Below are 15,181 nucleotides of genomic sequence, written 5' to 3'. Positions count from 1 at the left end.
AACATGAGTTATAGTAGCTAACTAGTCATAAAACATTATTCAGCAAGTATGTAGAATCATCACAACTTAAAACAGGTTGAACACGATGGGCAATTTGCCTCTATTCAACCTCAAAAACTATGTTACTATATTACTATGTTATTGTAGTATACAGAACACCACAATGCAATGAGCAGTGATAGTGAGCACTGATGAGGATACTAGAACTGACACTGAGCAGCAAGATGCAGCACTGGACTATTAGTAATGTACTGTAGTATGCTGAGCACCACAATGCAGCACAAGACAATAAGCAGTGATACTGAGCACTGATGAGGATACTACTGAGAACTGACACTGAGCAGGAGAGACACACTACTAGTATTACTGAGCAGCAATAAGTAACCACTGATACTGAGCACTGATATTGAGATTTCCACTGAGAGAACATAGCCACGTCCTCTCCGCTCTCTCTTCAATGCACGAGTAAAAATGGCAGCAACGCGCAGCTCTTTATATGGAATCCGAATCTCGCGAGAATCCGACAGCGGGATGATGACATTTTCCCTTGTTCAGGTTTTCCGAGTCAGGCGGGAACAACCGAGCCTGCCTTGGACCAGTGTAAACCACGTGGAGTTTGTGGGGAATTCGGTTCTCGGAGAACCGAACCTGCTCCTCTCTACCTTATACCCATCAATTTTTTTATTTTCAATCTAAGCCCCTGCAGTTTTCTGTAAGCATCTGCTTCGCTATGATGATCAACAAGTCACAAGGGCAAACACTCAGGGTTTGAGGCGTAGATCTTAGGACCAGCTGCTACAAGCATGGCAGAGGTGTCACTATCACTGGTGACACCCAGAGAGGTGGCGAGGGAGATTGTAATGCAGTGCGCGCAGATAAGCAGCGCAATGGTAAAAAGGAGGCATGGTTTCATAGGTAGGGGCGTGGCCTGGTGGCCTGAATCTACATTTTGTTGCTCCGGGTGTCCCGGGGGTTGGGGGCTGCACCCGGGGACTAGTGTGTGAGCGGTGCTGGCTCCTGCACAGTGACAGGGCATGGCCACCCAGCATGACGCCTCCCTTCTTGACCATGCTGTAATTGCAGTCGCACTGCAGTTCAGCGTGATCATAAAAAATGGTGTAGGCTCCTGCTGGGGCAGACTGTATGTGCGCGCAGGAAGCCGCCACCATTTTTGTGATCACAGCGGCTGAATGTGATGTCATACAGCCGCTGTGACCATGCCTCCTGTGTCTCCTCTGTTGCAGACCCCATTTTGAAGCCTTGCCCCCGCACCGCTCCATCTCTGACTTGGAAATGGAGTGTTGCTGACCCACCTCTCCCCCCCTTCCCCGCCCCGATTGACAGGCAGAGGCGATCACATTCTCTGCGGGGTGCCGCAGAAAATGCAGGCACATGCGTATGCTCTTAGCAATTTTTGCAGTTGGATCGCTTATTGTGATTGCAATCCAACCTGAATCAGGCCCTATTACCTATCACAATGCGCTGCGGGCAGTACAAAATTGGGTTAATATAGGAGAAAAACCCCCAGACCTGTGCTCCTTAACTGTACCTGGTGGCTAGTGGAGCGGCTGCCCAGTAATCAGTATCCACCGCAGTGCGCACACGGCCCACCCCCTACGGCCTCGCTCCCCTTCATCAGCGGCCTCGTGATCCGGAAGGGTGGTGTGTGTGTGACTGACCTTAGGATGAAACCGGAGCCTCCGCTGCAGTGACCCAGCAACCAGGGCACGGGAGTATACAGCGCCGCTGGGAGTGATGAAGCTGCAGTAAAGATGTCTATTAGACCTAGCCTGCTGCAGCCCTTGTAGATTCTCATAAAACAAGTTCTTCTTTTCTTGTCAAAATTAATAGCTAAGAATAGGCTGCCTGAGGCAGGCCCCTGTTAAGCGGCCTGCTACTGAAGGCACCAACTACAAACTGAGCTCCCTGTTCATGGAAGCGGGGTTATAGAGGAGAATGCACTGAGCTTCTTGGGAACAGTCAAAAGCTTTGAGCCGGTTGGTGCCTCAGATCAAGATCCTACTCTACACCCCAATGTGAATCCTTGTGGAGTCCAGTGTACCCCACAGAAGAAATTAATATGTCACACCCATTGGCAGCAACCTTAGAATAGCTGCTGACGGGCACAATTGAGAAAGGAAGGGGGGGGGGACATTTGAATCCAGCACATAGATGCAATTCAAATATGTAATTTGTACCTTCCTATTTTAAAATATAATGGATGAACCTCACCCTGTGAGAACAATCTTCATGATCAAGAGATCTCATATGCAAAATAAGGATGAGTTGGGATAGGGCTGGGGAGGGTGGCTGCTCGGGCAGCCCCTCCCCCGTCAAGTTAAGGAGATTCAACTGAGGAAGCACAAGGGAACTCTCGTCTGGGGACAACAACTGCAGGGAGACCACATCTTTTCAGATGAACATGGGAGGGCGGAAGGCTGCCTAATACTGAAGCACCATATGCAACAACTAGTACAAGCATTCCTGGGGGAAGGTCTGCAGCAGACGGATTTGCATACGGTGATGTTATCCAAGCAGTGGGCCAAAGTTGACTGGAACCCTCATCTGCATATGAAAAGAGAAAAAGGGCATGCAGGGCATGGCGGCCTTTTGCAGTGCTTGGATGACCCCTAGTTCACATTAAACACCCCCACCCTCCTTTGGTGTGGGGCTCATGTTGGCCATGCCCCATCCCCTGAAGCATTCAAGCTGATTTCTTGCAGCAGCTGGGCACTGTAACAGCTCCAGAGCTGTTCTGTAAGGCAAGTAAAAGGGTGTGGGCCCTGCAGCACCACCTGTAGTTCGCATTGTGCGTTGGAAGGCACAAAGTAAGCAGACGGGAGGAGAAGTCAGGATAGTGCGCAAGGGCATTCTTTTCTCTTAGTCCGTAGAGGATGCTGGGGTCACATTAAGAACCATGGGGTATAGACGGGATCCGCAAGAGACATGGGCACTTTAAGACTTTCAAAGGGTGTGAACTGGCTCCTCCCTCTATGCCCCTCCTCCAGACTCCAGTTATAGGAACTGTGCCCAGGGAGACGGACATTTCGAGGAAAGGATTTATTGTTAAACTAAGGTGAGCATCTTACCAGCTCACACCTTAAGCATGCCGCAGAAAGTGGCATTCAACAGAACACAAGCCAACGGCATGAACAATTGCAGCAAAAAGCTGACCAGAACCATAACACAACATGTGTATAACCACAAGTAATAACTGCAGACACAGTATGGACTGGGACGGGTGCCCAGCATCCTCTACAGACTAAGAGAAAAGGATTTACCGGTAGGTATTAAAATCCTATTTTCTCATACGACCTAGAGGATGCTGGGGTCACATTAAGAACCATGGGGTTATACCAAAGCTCTTGAACGGGTGGGAGAGTGCGTACGACTCTGCAGCACCGAATGACCCAACTTAAGGTTATCATCAGCCAAGGTATCAAACTTGTAAAACTTAGCAAAAGTGTTTACTAAATAGCTGCTCGGCAAAGTTGCAATGCCGAGACTCCCCGACCAGCTGCCAAGGATGAACCCACCTTTCTAGTAGAATGGGTCTTCACCTACTTCAGTAACGGCAATCCTGCCGTGGAACGAGCATGCTGAATCTTACCACAGATCCAGCGCATAATGGTCTACATGGAAGCAGGACACCCAATCCTGATGGGAGCATACAGGACAAACAGAGCCTCTGTTTTCCTAATCTGAACCGTTCTGGTGACATAAATTTTCAAAGTTCTGACCACAGCCAGAGACTTTGACTCAACGAAGGTGTCAGTGGCCAAAGGCACCATGTGGAAAGATGAACCACCTTCGGCAGAAATTGTTGACGTGTCCTCAATTCTGCTCTATCTTCATGAAAGATCAAATAAAGGCTCTTGTGATACTGCATGGTTTGTACTGTTTTCCATGTGCTCCCAGATCTTTCAAGCAAGTAGCATGGTCAAGAAAGTTCTGTTTGAAAAGAAACAAACATTTACTGTCATTGTTATGCAAATAAACTTACATTAAAGCTAACAAGAAAGCACACTCGTTCTGTCTTTAAACTGATAAAAGAAACCCCAATAATATGGGGCATGCAAAAATTGAGATAAAACTCAGTTTTGCTCCTCTCCACGGAAATCTTTAATAAAAGGCGAAATATTTGTTAGTTCTGAAGAGAAACCAGAGCATGACCAAGATTCCACCTGTCGCCTGAGTGCCATGCCAGCAGTTCTCATTCAGATCAAAGTGAGCACCCAATTTGAATGAAAGAAAGCAGATTTCTCACCAGGCTTCCCCTTGCTATAAACATGGTTTGTACTCTTTTCCATGTGCTCCCAGATCTTTCAAGCAATTAGTATGGTCAAGAAAGTTCTGCTTGAAAAGAAACAGACATTTATAGTCATTGTTATGCAAATAAACTTACATTAAAGCTAACAAGAAAGCACACTCGTTCTGTCTTTAAACTGATAAAAGAAACCCCAATAATATGGGGCATGCAAAAATTGAGATAAAACTCAGTTTTGCTCCTCTCCACAGAAATCTTTAATAAAAGGCGAAAGATTTGTTCGTTCTGAAGAGAAACCAGAGCATGACCAAGATTCCACCTGTCGCCTAAATGCTGTGCCAGCAGTCCTCATTCAGATCAAAGTGAGCGCCCAACTTGAAAGAAAGCAGATTTCTCACCTGGCTTCTCCTTGCTATAAGCATGGTTTGTACTGTATTCCATGTGCTCCCAGATCTTTCAAGCAAGTAGCATGGTCAAGAAAGTTCTGTTTGAAAAGAAACAAACATTTACTGTCATTTCTATGCAAATGAGCTTACATTAAAGCTAACAAGAAAGCACACTCGTTCTGTCTTTAAACTGATAAAAGAAACCCCAATAATATGGGGCATGCAAAGATTGAGATAAAACTCGGTTTTGCTCCTCTCCACAGAAATCTTTAGTAAAAGGCGAAAGATTTGTTCGTTCTGAAGAGAAACCAGAGCATGACCAAGATTTTCATCTGAAAATATGTGTTCTCCCTGCAGTTGTTGTCCCCAGATGAGAGTTCCCTTGTGCTGCCTCAGTTGAATCTCCTTTACTTGACAGAGATGTGCCTGAGCAGCGGCCCTCCCCAGCCCTATCCCAAATCATACTTATTTTGCATAGGAGATACCATGGTCATGAAGATTGTTCTCCCAGGGTGAGGTTCATTCATTGCATTCTGGGTATGCTGACCCCTGTGATTTTCCCAAATGTGGGAAACTCGCTTTTATACCCTTGTGCACTATCCTGACTTCTCCTCCTGTCTGCTTACTTTGTGCCTTCCAATGCACAATGCAAACTACAGGTAGTGCTGCAGGGCCCACACCCTTTTACTTGCCTTACAGAGCAGCTCTGGAGCTGTTACAGTGCCAAGCTGCTGCAAGAAATCAGCTTGAATGCTTCAGGGGATGGGGCATGGCCAACATGAGCCCCACACCGAAGGAGGGTGGGGGTGTTTAATGCGAACTAAGGGTCATCCAAGCGCCGCAAAAGGCCGCCATGCCCTGCACACCCCTTTTCTCTTTTCATATGCAGATGAGGGTTCCAGCCAACTTTGGCCCACTGCTTGGATGACATCACCGTATGCAAATCCGTCTTCTGCAGAACTTCCCCCAGGAATGCTTGTACTAGTTGTTGCATTTGGTTTGTTGTTTGGGGGTGCTTCAGTATTAGGCAGCCTTCTGCCCTCCCATGTTCATCTGAAAAAATGTGTTCTCCCTGCAGTTGTTGTCCCCAGATGAGAGTTCCCTTGTGCTGCCTCAGTTGAATCTCCTTTACTTGACAGAGATGTGCATGAGCAGCGGCCCTCCCCAGCCCTATCCCAAATCATACTTATTTTGCATAGGAGATACCATGGTCATGAAGATTGTTCTCCCAGGGTGAGGTTCATTCATTGCATTTTGGGTATGCTGACCCCTGTGATTTACCCAAATGTGGGAAACTCAACTGCATTATTTGTGGTAGTGGGGGACTGTGTTTGTGCTTTCCTCTGGTCAGCTCTGGTAAAACTCAGATTTCTTTGTCTCAGATTTTCCTCTAGCCTTGTTCTTCTTTCGAGAGTTCCCTTGTGCTGCCTCAGTTGGATCTCCTTCACTTTACAGGGAAGTACCCGAGCAGCGACCCTCCCCAGCTCTCGCCCAACTCCTACTTACCTGCCAGGTGAGATACTATGATCATGAAGGTGCTTCTCCCAGGGCAAGGCTCACCCATTGCACTCTGGGTGTGCTGCTCCTGCGATTTCCCCAAATGTGGGAAACTTGACTGCATAATTTGTGTTTCCCCTGGTCGGCTCTCGTATAATTCAGATCTCTTTGTCTCAGGTCTCTCTCCAGCCTAGTTTGCTGTCTGTTTCCACTTCTCTTTTCTTGAGCCGCTCCCTTCTATGCCCTTGCGCACTATCCTGACTTCTCCTCCTTTCTGCTTACTTTGTGCCTTCCAACGCACAATGCGAACTATAGGTAGTGCTGCAGGGCCCACACCCTTTTACTTGCCTTACAGAGCAGCTCTGGAGCTGTTACAGTGCCCAGCTGCTGCAAGAAATCAGCTTGAATGCTTCAGGGGCTGGGGCATAGCCAACATGAGCCCCACACCGAAGGAGGGTGGAGGTGTTTAATGCAAACTAGGGGTCATCCAAGTGCCGCAAAAGGCCGCCATGCCCTGCATAACCCTTTTCTCTTTTTATATGCAGATGAGGGTTCCAGCCAACTTTGGCCCACTGCTTGGATGACATCACCGTATGCAAATCCGTCTTCTGCAGACCTTCACCCTGGAATGCTTTTACTAGTTGTTGCATTTGGTTTGTTGTTTGGGGATGCTTCAGTATTAGGCAGCCTTCTGCCCTCCCATGTTCATCTGAAAATATGTGTTCTCCCTGCAGTTGTTGTACCCAGATGAGAGTTCCCTTGTGCTGCCTCAGTTGAATCTCCTTTACTTGACAGAGATGTGCCTGAGCAGCGGCCCTCCCCAGCCCTATCCCAAATCATACTTATTTTGCATAGGAGTTACCATGGTCATGAAGATTGTTCTCCCAGGGTGAGGTTCATTCATTGCATTCTGGGTATGCTGACCCCTGTGATTTCCCCAAATGTGGGAAACTCGACTGCATTATTTGTGGTAGTGGGGGACTGTGTTTGTGCTTTCCTCTGGTCAGCTCTGGTAAAAGTCAGATTTCTTTGTCTCAGATCTTCCTCTAGCCTTGTTCTTCTTTCGAGAGTTTCTTTGTGCTGCCTCAGTTGGATCTCCTTCACTTGACAGGGGGGTGCCCGAGCAGCGACCCTCCCCAGCTCTAGCCCAACTCCTACTTACCTGCCAGGTGAGATACTATGATCAGGAAGTTGCTTCTCCCAGGGCAAGGCTCACCCATTGCACTCTGGGTGTGCTGCTCCTACGATTTCCCCAAATGTGGGACACTTGACTGCATAATTTGTGTTTCCTCTGGTCGGCTCTCGTATAATTCAGATCTCTTTGTCTCAGGTCTTTCTCCAGCCTAGTTTGCTGTCTGTTTCCACTTCTTTTATCTTGAGCCCCTCCCTTCTATACCCTTGTGCACTATCCTGACTTCTCCTCCCGTCTGCTTACTTTGTGCCTTCCAATGCACAATGCAAACTACAGGTAGTGCTGCAGGGCCCACACAATCTTTTACTTGCCTTACAGAGCAGCTCTGGAGCTGTTACAGTGCCCAGCTGCTGCAAGAAATCAGCTTGAATGCTTCAGGGGATGGGGCATGGCCAACATGAGCCCCACACCAAAGGTGGGTGGGGGTGTTTAATGCGAACTAGGGGTCATCCAAGCACCGCAAAAGGCCGCCATGCCCTGCACGCCCCTTTTCTCTTTTCATATGCAGATGAGGGTTGAAGCCAACTTTGACCCACTGCTTGGATGACATCACCATATGCAAATCCATCTGCGGCAGGCCTTCCCCCAGGAATGCTTGCACTAGTTGTTGCATTTGGTTTGTTGTTTGGGGGTGCTTCAGTTTTAGGCAGCCTTCTGCCCTCCCATGTTCATCTGAAAATATGTGTTCTCCCTGCAGTTGTTGTCCCCAGATGAGAGTTCCCTTGTGCTGCCTCAGTTGAATCTCCTTTACTTGACAGAGATGTGCCTGAGCAGCGGCCCTCCCAGCCCTATCCCAAATCATACTTATTTTGCATAGGAGACACCATGGTCATGAAGATTGTTCACCCAGGGTGAGGTTCATTCATTGCATTCTGGGTATGCTGACCCCTGTGATTTCCCCAAATGTGGGAAACTCGCCTGCATTTTTTGTGGTAGTGGGGGACTGTGTTTGTGTTTTCCTCTGGTCAGCTCTGGTAAAAGTCAGATTTCTTTGTCTCATATATTCCTCTAGCCTTGTTCTTCTTTCGAGAGTTCCCTTGTGCTGCCTCAGTTGGATCTCCTTCACTTGACAGGGGGGTGCCCGAGCAGTGACCCTCCCCAGCTCTAGCCCAACTCCTACTTACCTGCCAGGTGAGATACTATGATCATGAAGGTGCTTCTCCCAGGGCTAGGCTCACCCATTGCACTCTGGGTGTGCTGCTCCTGCGATTTCCCCAAATGTGGGAAACTTGATTGCATAATTTGTGTTTCCCCTGGTCGGCTCTCGTATAATTCAGATCTCTTTGTCTCAGGTCTCTCTCCAGCCTAGTTTGCTGTCTGTTTCCACTTCTCTTTTCTGGAGCCACTGCCTTCTATGCCCTTGCGCACTATCCTGACTTCTCCCGTCTGCTTACTTTGTGCCTTCCAACACACAATGCGAACTACAGGTAGTGCTGCAGGGCCCACACCCTTTTAGTTGCCTTACAGAGCAGCTCTGGAGCTGTTACAGTGCCCAGCTGCTGCAAGAAATCAGCTTGAATGCTTCAGGGGCTGGGGCATAGCCAACATGAGCCCAACACCAAAGGAGGGTGGGGGTGTTTAATGCGAACTAGGGGTCATCCAAGCACCGCAAAAGGCCGCCATGCCCTGCATGCCCCTTTTCTCTTTTCATATGCAAATGAGGGTTCCAGCCAACTTTGGCCCACTGCTTGGATGACATCACCGTATGCAAATCCGTCTGCTGCAGACCTTCCCCCAGGAATGCTTGTACTAGTTGTTGCATATGGTTTGATATTTGATGGTGCTTCAGTATTAGGCAGCCTTCTGCCCTCCCATGTTCATCTGAAAAGATGTGGTCTCCCTGCAGTTGTTGTCCCCAGACGAGAGTTCCCTTGTGCTTCCTCAGTTGAATCTCCTTAACTTGACGGGGGAGGGGCCGAGCAGCCACCCTCCCCAGCCCTATCCCAACTCATACTTATTTTGCATATGAGATCTCTTGATCATGAAGATTGTTCTCACAGGGTGAAGTTCATCCATTATATTTTAAAATAGGAAGGTACAAATTACATATTTGAATTGCATCTATGTGCTGGATTCAAATGTCCCCCCCCCCCTTCCTTTCTCAATTGTGCCCATCAGCAGCTATTCTAAGGTTGCTGCCAATGGGTGTGACACATTAATTTCTTCTGTGGGGTACACAGGACTCCACAAGGATTCACATTGGGGTGTAGAGTAGGATCTTGATCTGAGGCACCAACCGGCTCAAAGCTTTTGACTGTTCCCAAGATGCTCAGTGCATCCTCCTCTATAACTCCGCTTCCATGAACAGGGAGCTCAGTTTGTAGTTGGTGCCTTCAGTAGCAGGCCACTTAACAGGGGCCTGCCTCAGGCAGCCTATTCTTAGCTATTCATTTTGACAAGAAAAGAAGAACTTGTTTTATGAGAATCTACAAGGGCTGCAGCAGGCTAGGTCTAATAGACATCTTTACTGCAGCTTCATCACTCCCAGCGGCGCTGTATACTCCCGTGCCCTGGTTGCTGGGTCACTGCAGCGGAGGCTCCGGTTTCTTCCTAAGGTCAGTCACACACACACCGCCCTTCCGGATCACGAGGCCGCTGATGAAGGGGAGCGTGGCCGTAGGGGGTGGACCGTGTGCGCACTGGCGTGGACACTGATTACTGGGCAGCCGCTCCACTAGCCACCAGGTACAGTTAAGGAGCACAGGTCTGGGGGTTTTTCTCCTATATTAAACCAATTTTGTACTGCCCGCAGCGCATTGTGATAGGTAATAGGGCCTGATTCAGGTTGGATTGCAATCACAATAAGTGATCCAACTGCAAAAATTGCTAAGAGCATACGCATGTGCCTGCATTTTCTGCGGCACCCCGCAGAGAATGCGATCGCCTCTGCCTGTCAATCGGGGCAGGGGGGGAGAGGGGGGTCAGCAACACTCCATTTCCAAGTCAGGGATGGAGCGGTGCGGGGGCAAGGCTTCAAAATGGGGTCTGCAATGGAGGAGACACAGGGGGCGTGGTCACAGCGGCTGTATGACATCACATTCAGCCGCTGTGATCACAAAAATGGTGGCGGCTTCCTGCGCGCACATACAGTCTGCACCAGCAGGAGGCTACACCATTTTTTATGATCACGCTGAACTGCAGTGCGACTGCAATTACAGCATGGTCAAGAAGGGAGGCGTCATGCTGGGTGGCCATAAGAGATGAGCGGGTTCGGTTCCTCGGAATCCGAACCCGCCCGAACTTCACCCTTTTTTGCACGGGTCCGAGCAGACTCGGATCCTCCCGCCTTGCTCGGTTAACCCGAGCGCGCCCGAACGTCATCATCCCGCTGTCGGATTCTCACGAGACTTGGATTCTATATAAGGAGCCGCGCGTCGCCGCCATTTTCACATGTGCATTGAGATTGATAGGGAGAGGACGTGGCTGGCGTCCTCTCCGTTTAGATTAGAAGATAGAGACGAGTGACATTTGATTTACTACTAATTTGGGGAGCAGTTGAACTTGTCAGGAGTACTCAGTAGTGCAGAGTTTTGCTGATAGTGACCACCAGTTTTATTATTTATAATCCGTTCTCTGCCTGAAAAAAAACGATACACATACCATATCTGTGCTCAGCCTCAGTGTGCTGCATGATATATCATCTATGTATATCTGACTGTGCTGAGTGCTCACTGCTCACACAGCTTAATTGTGGGGGAGACTGGGGAGCAGTTATAGCAGGAGTACAGTGCACACTTTTGCTGCCAGTGTGACCACCAGTATATTGTCTGCCTGAAAAAGTTAAACACTCCTGTGGTGTTTTTTTTTTATTCTATAAACGCATTCTGCTGACAGTGTCCAGCAGGTCCGTCATACATATATTATATAAATATTTATCTGCAGTAGTGTTATATTTTTTTTTTCATCTTTATCATCTCTATATTAGCAGACGCAGTACGGTAGTCCACGGCTGTGGCTATCTCTGTGTCGTCAGTGCTCGTCCATAATTGTATACCTACCTACCTGTGGTGGTTTTTTTTTTTCTATCTTCTTCATACTAGTAGTTTAGGAGTCTACTGACAGTGTCCACCAGGTCCATCATTATATTATATACCTACAGTAGTAATATATTTATTATATTATCTATACTAGCAGACGCAGTACGGTAGTCCACGGCTGTGGCTATCTCTGTGTCGTCAGTGCTCGTCCATAATTGTATACCTACCTACCTGTGGTGGGGTTTTTTTTTTATCTTCTTCATACTAGTAGTTTAGCAGTCTGCTGACAGTGTCCACCAGGTCCGTCATTATATTATATACCTACAGTAGTAATATATTTATTATATTATCTATACTAGCAGACGCAGTACGGTAGTCCACGGCTGTACCTACCTCTGTGTCGTCAGTGCTCGTCCATAATTGTATACCTACCTGTGGTGGGGTTTTTTTTTCTATCTTCTTCATACTAGTAGTTTAGGAGTCTGCTGACAGTGTCCACCAGGTCCGTCATTATATTATATACCTACAGTAGTAATATATTTAGTATATTATCTATACTAGCAGACGCAGTACGGTAGTGCACGGCTGTACCTACCTCTGTGTCGTCACTCGTCCATAATTGTATACCTAACTGTGGTGGGTTTTTTTTTCTATCTTCTTCATACTAGTAGTTTAGCAGTCTGCTGACAGTGTCCACCAGGTCCATCATTATATTATATATACCTACAGTAGTTATATATATTTTTTTTTATATCATTAATTATCATCTCTATACTAGCAGACGCAGTACGGTAGGCCACGGCTGTGGCTATCTCTGTGTCGTCAGTGCTCGTCCATAATTGTATACCTACCTACCTGTGGTGCAAGTTTTTTTCTATCTTCTTCATACTAGTAGTTTAGCAGTCTGCTGACAGTGTCCACCAGGTCCGTCATTATATTATATATACCTACAGTAGTTATATATATATTTTTTTATATCATTAATTATCATCTCTATACTAGCAGACGTAGTACGGTAGTCCACGGCTGTAGCTACCTCTGTGTCGTCAGTCACTCGTCATCCATAAGTATACTAGTATCCATCCATCTCCATTGTTTACCTGAGGTGCCTTTTAGTTGTGCCTATTAAAATATGGAGAACAAAAATGTTGAGGTTCCAAAAATAGGGAAAGATCAAGATCCACTTCCACCTCGTGCTGAAGCTGCTGCCACTAGTCATGGCCGAGACGATGAAATTCCATCAACGTCGTCTGCCAAGGCCGATGCCCAATGTCATAGTACAGAGCATGTAAAATCCAAAACACAAAAGATCAGTAAAAAAAGGACTCAAAAATCTAAATAAAAATCGTCGGAGGAGAAGCGTAAACTTGCCAATATGCCATTTACCACACGGAGTGGCAAGGAACGGCTGAGGCCCTGGCCTATGTTCATGGCTAGTGGTTCAGCTTCACATGAGGATGGAAGCACTCAGCCTCTCGCTAGAAAAATGAAAAGACTTAAGCTGGCAAAAGCACAGCAAAGAACTGTGCGTTCTTCAAAATCACAAATCCACAAGGAGAGTCCAATTGTGTCGGTTGCGATGCCTGACCTTCCCAACACTGGACGTGAAGAGCATGCACCTTCCACCATTTGCACGCCCCCTGCAAGTGCTGGAAGGAGCACCCGCAGTCCAGTTCCTGATAGTCAGATTGAAGATGTCAGTGTTGAAGTACACCAGGATGAGGAGGATATGGGTGTTGCTGGCGCTGGGGAGGAAATTGACAAGGAGGATTCTGATGGTGAGGTGGTTTGTTTAAGTCAGGCACCCGGCGAGACACCTGTTGTCCGTGGGAGGAATATGGCCATTGACATGCCTGGTGAAAATACCAAAAAAATCAGCTCTTCGGTGTGGAAGTATTTCAACAGAAATGCGGACAACAGGTGTCAAGCCGTGTGTTGCCTTTGTCAAGCTGTAATAAGTAGGGGTAAGGACGTTAACCACCTCGGAACATCCTCCCTTATACGTCACCTGCAGCGCATTCATCATAAGTCAGTGACAAGTTCAAAAACTTTGGGCGACAGCGGAAGCAGTCCACTGACCAGTAAATCCCTTCCTCTTGTAACCAAGCTCACGCAAACCACCCCACCAACTCCCTCAGTGTCAATTTCCTCCTTCCCCAGGAATGCCAATAGTCCTGCAGGCCATGTCACTGGCAATTCTGACGAGTTCTCTCCTGCCTGGGATTCCTCCGATGCATCCTTGAGTGTAACGCCTACTGCTGCTGGCGCTGCTGTTGTTGCTGCTGGGAGTCGATGGTCATCCCAGAGGGGAAGTCGTAAGACCACTTTTACTACTTCCACCAAGCAATTGACTGTCCAACAGTCCTTTGCAAGGAAGATGAAATATCACAGCAGTCATCCTGCTGCAAAGCGGATAACTGAGGCCTTGGCATCCTGGGCAGTGAGAAACGTGGTTCCGGTATCCATCATTACTTCAGAGCCAACTATAGACTTGATTGAGGTACTGTGTCCCCGGTACCAAATACCATCTAGGTTCCATTTCTCTAGGCAGGCGATACCGAAAATGTACACAGACCTCAGAAAAAGACTCACCAGTGTCCTAAAAAATGCAGTTGTACCCAATGTCCACTTAACCACGGACATGTGGACAAGTGGAGCAGGGCAGACTCAGGACTATATGACTGTGACAGCCCACTGGGTAGATGTATTGACTCCCGCCGCAAGAACAGCAGCGGCGGCACCAGTAGCAGCATCTCGCAAACGCCAACTCTTTCCTAGGCAGGCTACGCTTTGTATCACCGCTTTCCAGAATACGCACACAGCTGAAAACCTCTTACGGCAACTAAGGAAGATCATCACAGAATGGCTTACCCCAATTGGACTCTCCTGTGGATTTGTGGCATCGGACAACGCCAGCAATATTGTGCGTGCATTATATCTGGGCAAATTCCAGCACGTCCCATGTTTTGCACATACCTTGAATTTGGTGGTGCAGAATTATTTAAAAAATGACAGGGGCGTGCAAGAGATGCTGTCGGTGGCCACAAGAATTGCGGGACACTTTCGGCGTACAGGCACCACGTACAGAAGACTGGAGCAACACCAAAAACGCCTGAACCTGCCCTGCCATCATCTGAAGCAAGAAGTGGTAACGAGGTGGAATTCAACCCTCTATATGCTTCAGAGGATGGAGGAGCAGCAAAAGGCCATTCAAGCCTATACATCTGACCACGATATAGGAGGTGGAATGCACCTGTCTCAAGCGCAGTGGAGAATGATTTCAACATTGTGCAAGGTTCTGCAACCTTTTGAACTTGCCACACGTGAAGTCAGTTCAGACACTGCCAGCCTGAGTCAGGTCATTCCCGTCATCAGGCTTTTGCAGAAGAAGCTGGAGACATTGAAGGAGGAGCTAAGACAGAGCGATTCCGCTAGGCATGTGGGACTTGTGGATGGAGCCCTTCATTCGCTTAACCAGGATTCACGGGTGGTCAATCTGTTGAAATCAGAGCACTACATTTTGGCCACCGTGCTCGATCCTAGATTTAAAACCTACGTTGTATCTCTCTTTCCGGCAGACACAAGTCTGCAGGGGTTCAAAGACCTGCTGGTGAGAAAATTATCAAGTCAAGCGGAACTTGATCGGTCAACAGCTCCTCCTTCACATTCTCCCGCAATTGGGGGTGCGAGGAAAAGGCTCAGAATTCCGAGCCCACCCGCTGGCGGTGATGCAGGGCAGTCTGGAGCGACTGCTGATGCTGACATCTGGTCCGGACTGAAGGACCTGCCAACGATTACGGACATGTCGTCTACTGTCACTGCATATGATTCTCTCACCATTGAAAGAATGGTGGAGGATTAT

General features: G+C 47.9%; 9 non-coding genes and 1 pseudogene across 9 annotated transcripts; 7 read left to right on the top strand and 3 right to left on the bottom strand.

The window, feature by feature from the left end:
- Nucleotides 1–4,054: 4,054 nt before the first annotated feature.
- Nucleotides 4,055–4,170, bottom strand: LOC135021640 (U5 spliceosomal RNA). The gene has a single exon (XR_010218863.1). It is a non-coding gene; the product is annotated as a U5 spliceosomal RNA (small nuclear RNA).
- A 286-nt stretch (nt 4,171–4,456) lies between these two features.
- Nucleotides 4,457–4,572, bottom strand: LOC135021633 (U5 spliceosomal RNA). The gene has a single exon (XR_010218856.1). It is a non-coding gene; the product is annotated as a U5 spliceosomal RNA (small nuclear RNA).
- Nucleotides 4,573–4,854: 282 nt separating this feature from the next.
- Nucleotides 4,855–4,970, bottom strand: LOC135021628 (U5 spliceosomal RNA). Its single transcript, XR_010218851.1, has one exon. It is a non-coding gene; the product is annotated as a U5 spliceosomal RNA (small nuclear RNA).
- Nucleotides 4,971–5,114: 144 nt separating this feature from the next.
- LOC135021587 (U1 spliceosomal RNA) lies at nt 5,115–5,242 on the top strand (annotated as a pseudogene).
- Nucleotides 5,243–5,835: 593 nt separating this feature from the next.
- On the top strand, nt 5,836–5,999 carry LOC135021412 (U1 spliceosomal RNA). Its single transcript, XR_010218664.1, has one exon. It is a non-coding gene; the product is annotated as a U1 spliceosomal RNA (small nuclear RNA).
- Nucleotides 6,000–6,151: 152 nt separating this feature from the next.
- Nucleotides 6,152–6,314, top strand: LOC135021488 (U1 spliceosomal RNA). Its single transcript, XR_010218737.1, has one exon. It is a non-coding gene; the product is annotated as a U1 spliceosomal RNA (small nuclear RNA).
- A 674-nt stretch (nt 6,315–6,988) lies between these two features.
- LOC135021663 (U1 spliceosomal RNA) lies at nt 6,989–7,152 on the top strand. Its single transcript, XR_010218885.1, has one exon. It is a non-coding gene; the product is annotated as a U1 spliceosomal RNA (small nuclear RNA).
- Nucleotides 7,153–7,304: 152 nt separating this feature from the next.
- On the top strand, nt 7,305–7,467 carry LOC135021541 (U1 spliceosomal RNA). Its single transcript, XR_010218774.1, has one exon. It is a non-coding gene; the product is annotated as a U1 spliceosomal RNA (small nuclear RNA).
- A 675-nt stretch (nt 7,468–8,142) lies between these two features.
- Nucleotides 8,143–8,306, top strand: LOC135021447 (U1 spliceosomal RNA). The gene has a single exon (XR_010218698.1). It is a non-coding gene; the product is annotated as a U1 spliceosomal RNA (small nuclear RNA).
- Nucleotides 8,307–8,458: 152 nt separating this feature from the next.
- Nucleotides 8,459–8,621, top strand: LOC135021539 (U1 spliceosomal RNA). The gene has a single exon (XR_010218772.1). It is a non-coding gene; the product is annotated as a U1 spliceosomal RNA (small nuclear RNA).
- Nucleotides 8,622–15,181: the final 6,560 nt, after the last annotated feature.

Source organism: Pseudophryne corroboree, unplaced genomic scaffold (assembly GCF_028390025.1).
Source record: "Pseudophryne corroboree isolate aPseCor3 unplaced genomic scaffold, aPseCor3.hap2 scaffold_370, whole genome shotgun sequence".
Taxonomy (NCBI): Eukaryota; Metazoa; Chordata; class Amphibia; order Anura; family Myobatrachidae; genus Pseudophryne; species Pseudophryne corroboree.
The sequence above is the reverse complement of the archived record's forward strand: the minus strand, read 5'-3'. Positions and strand labels throughout refer to the sequence as shown.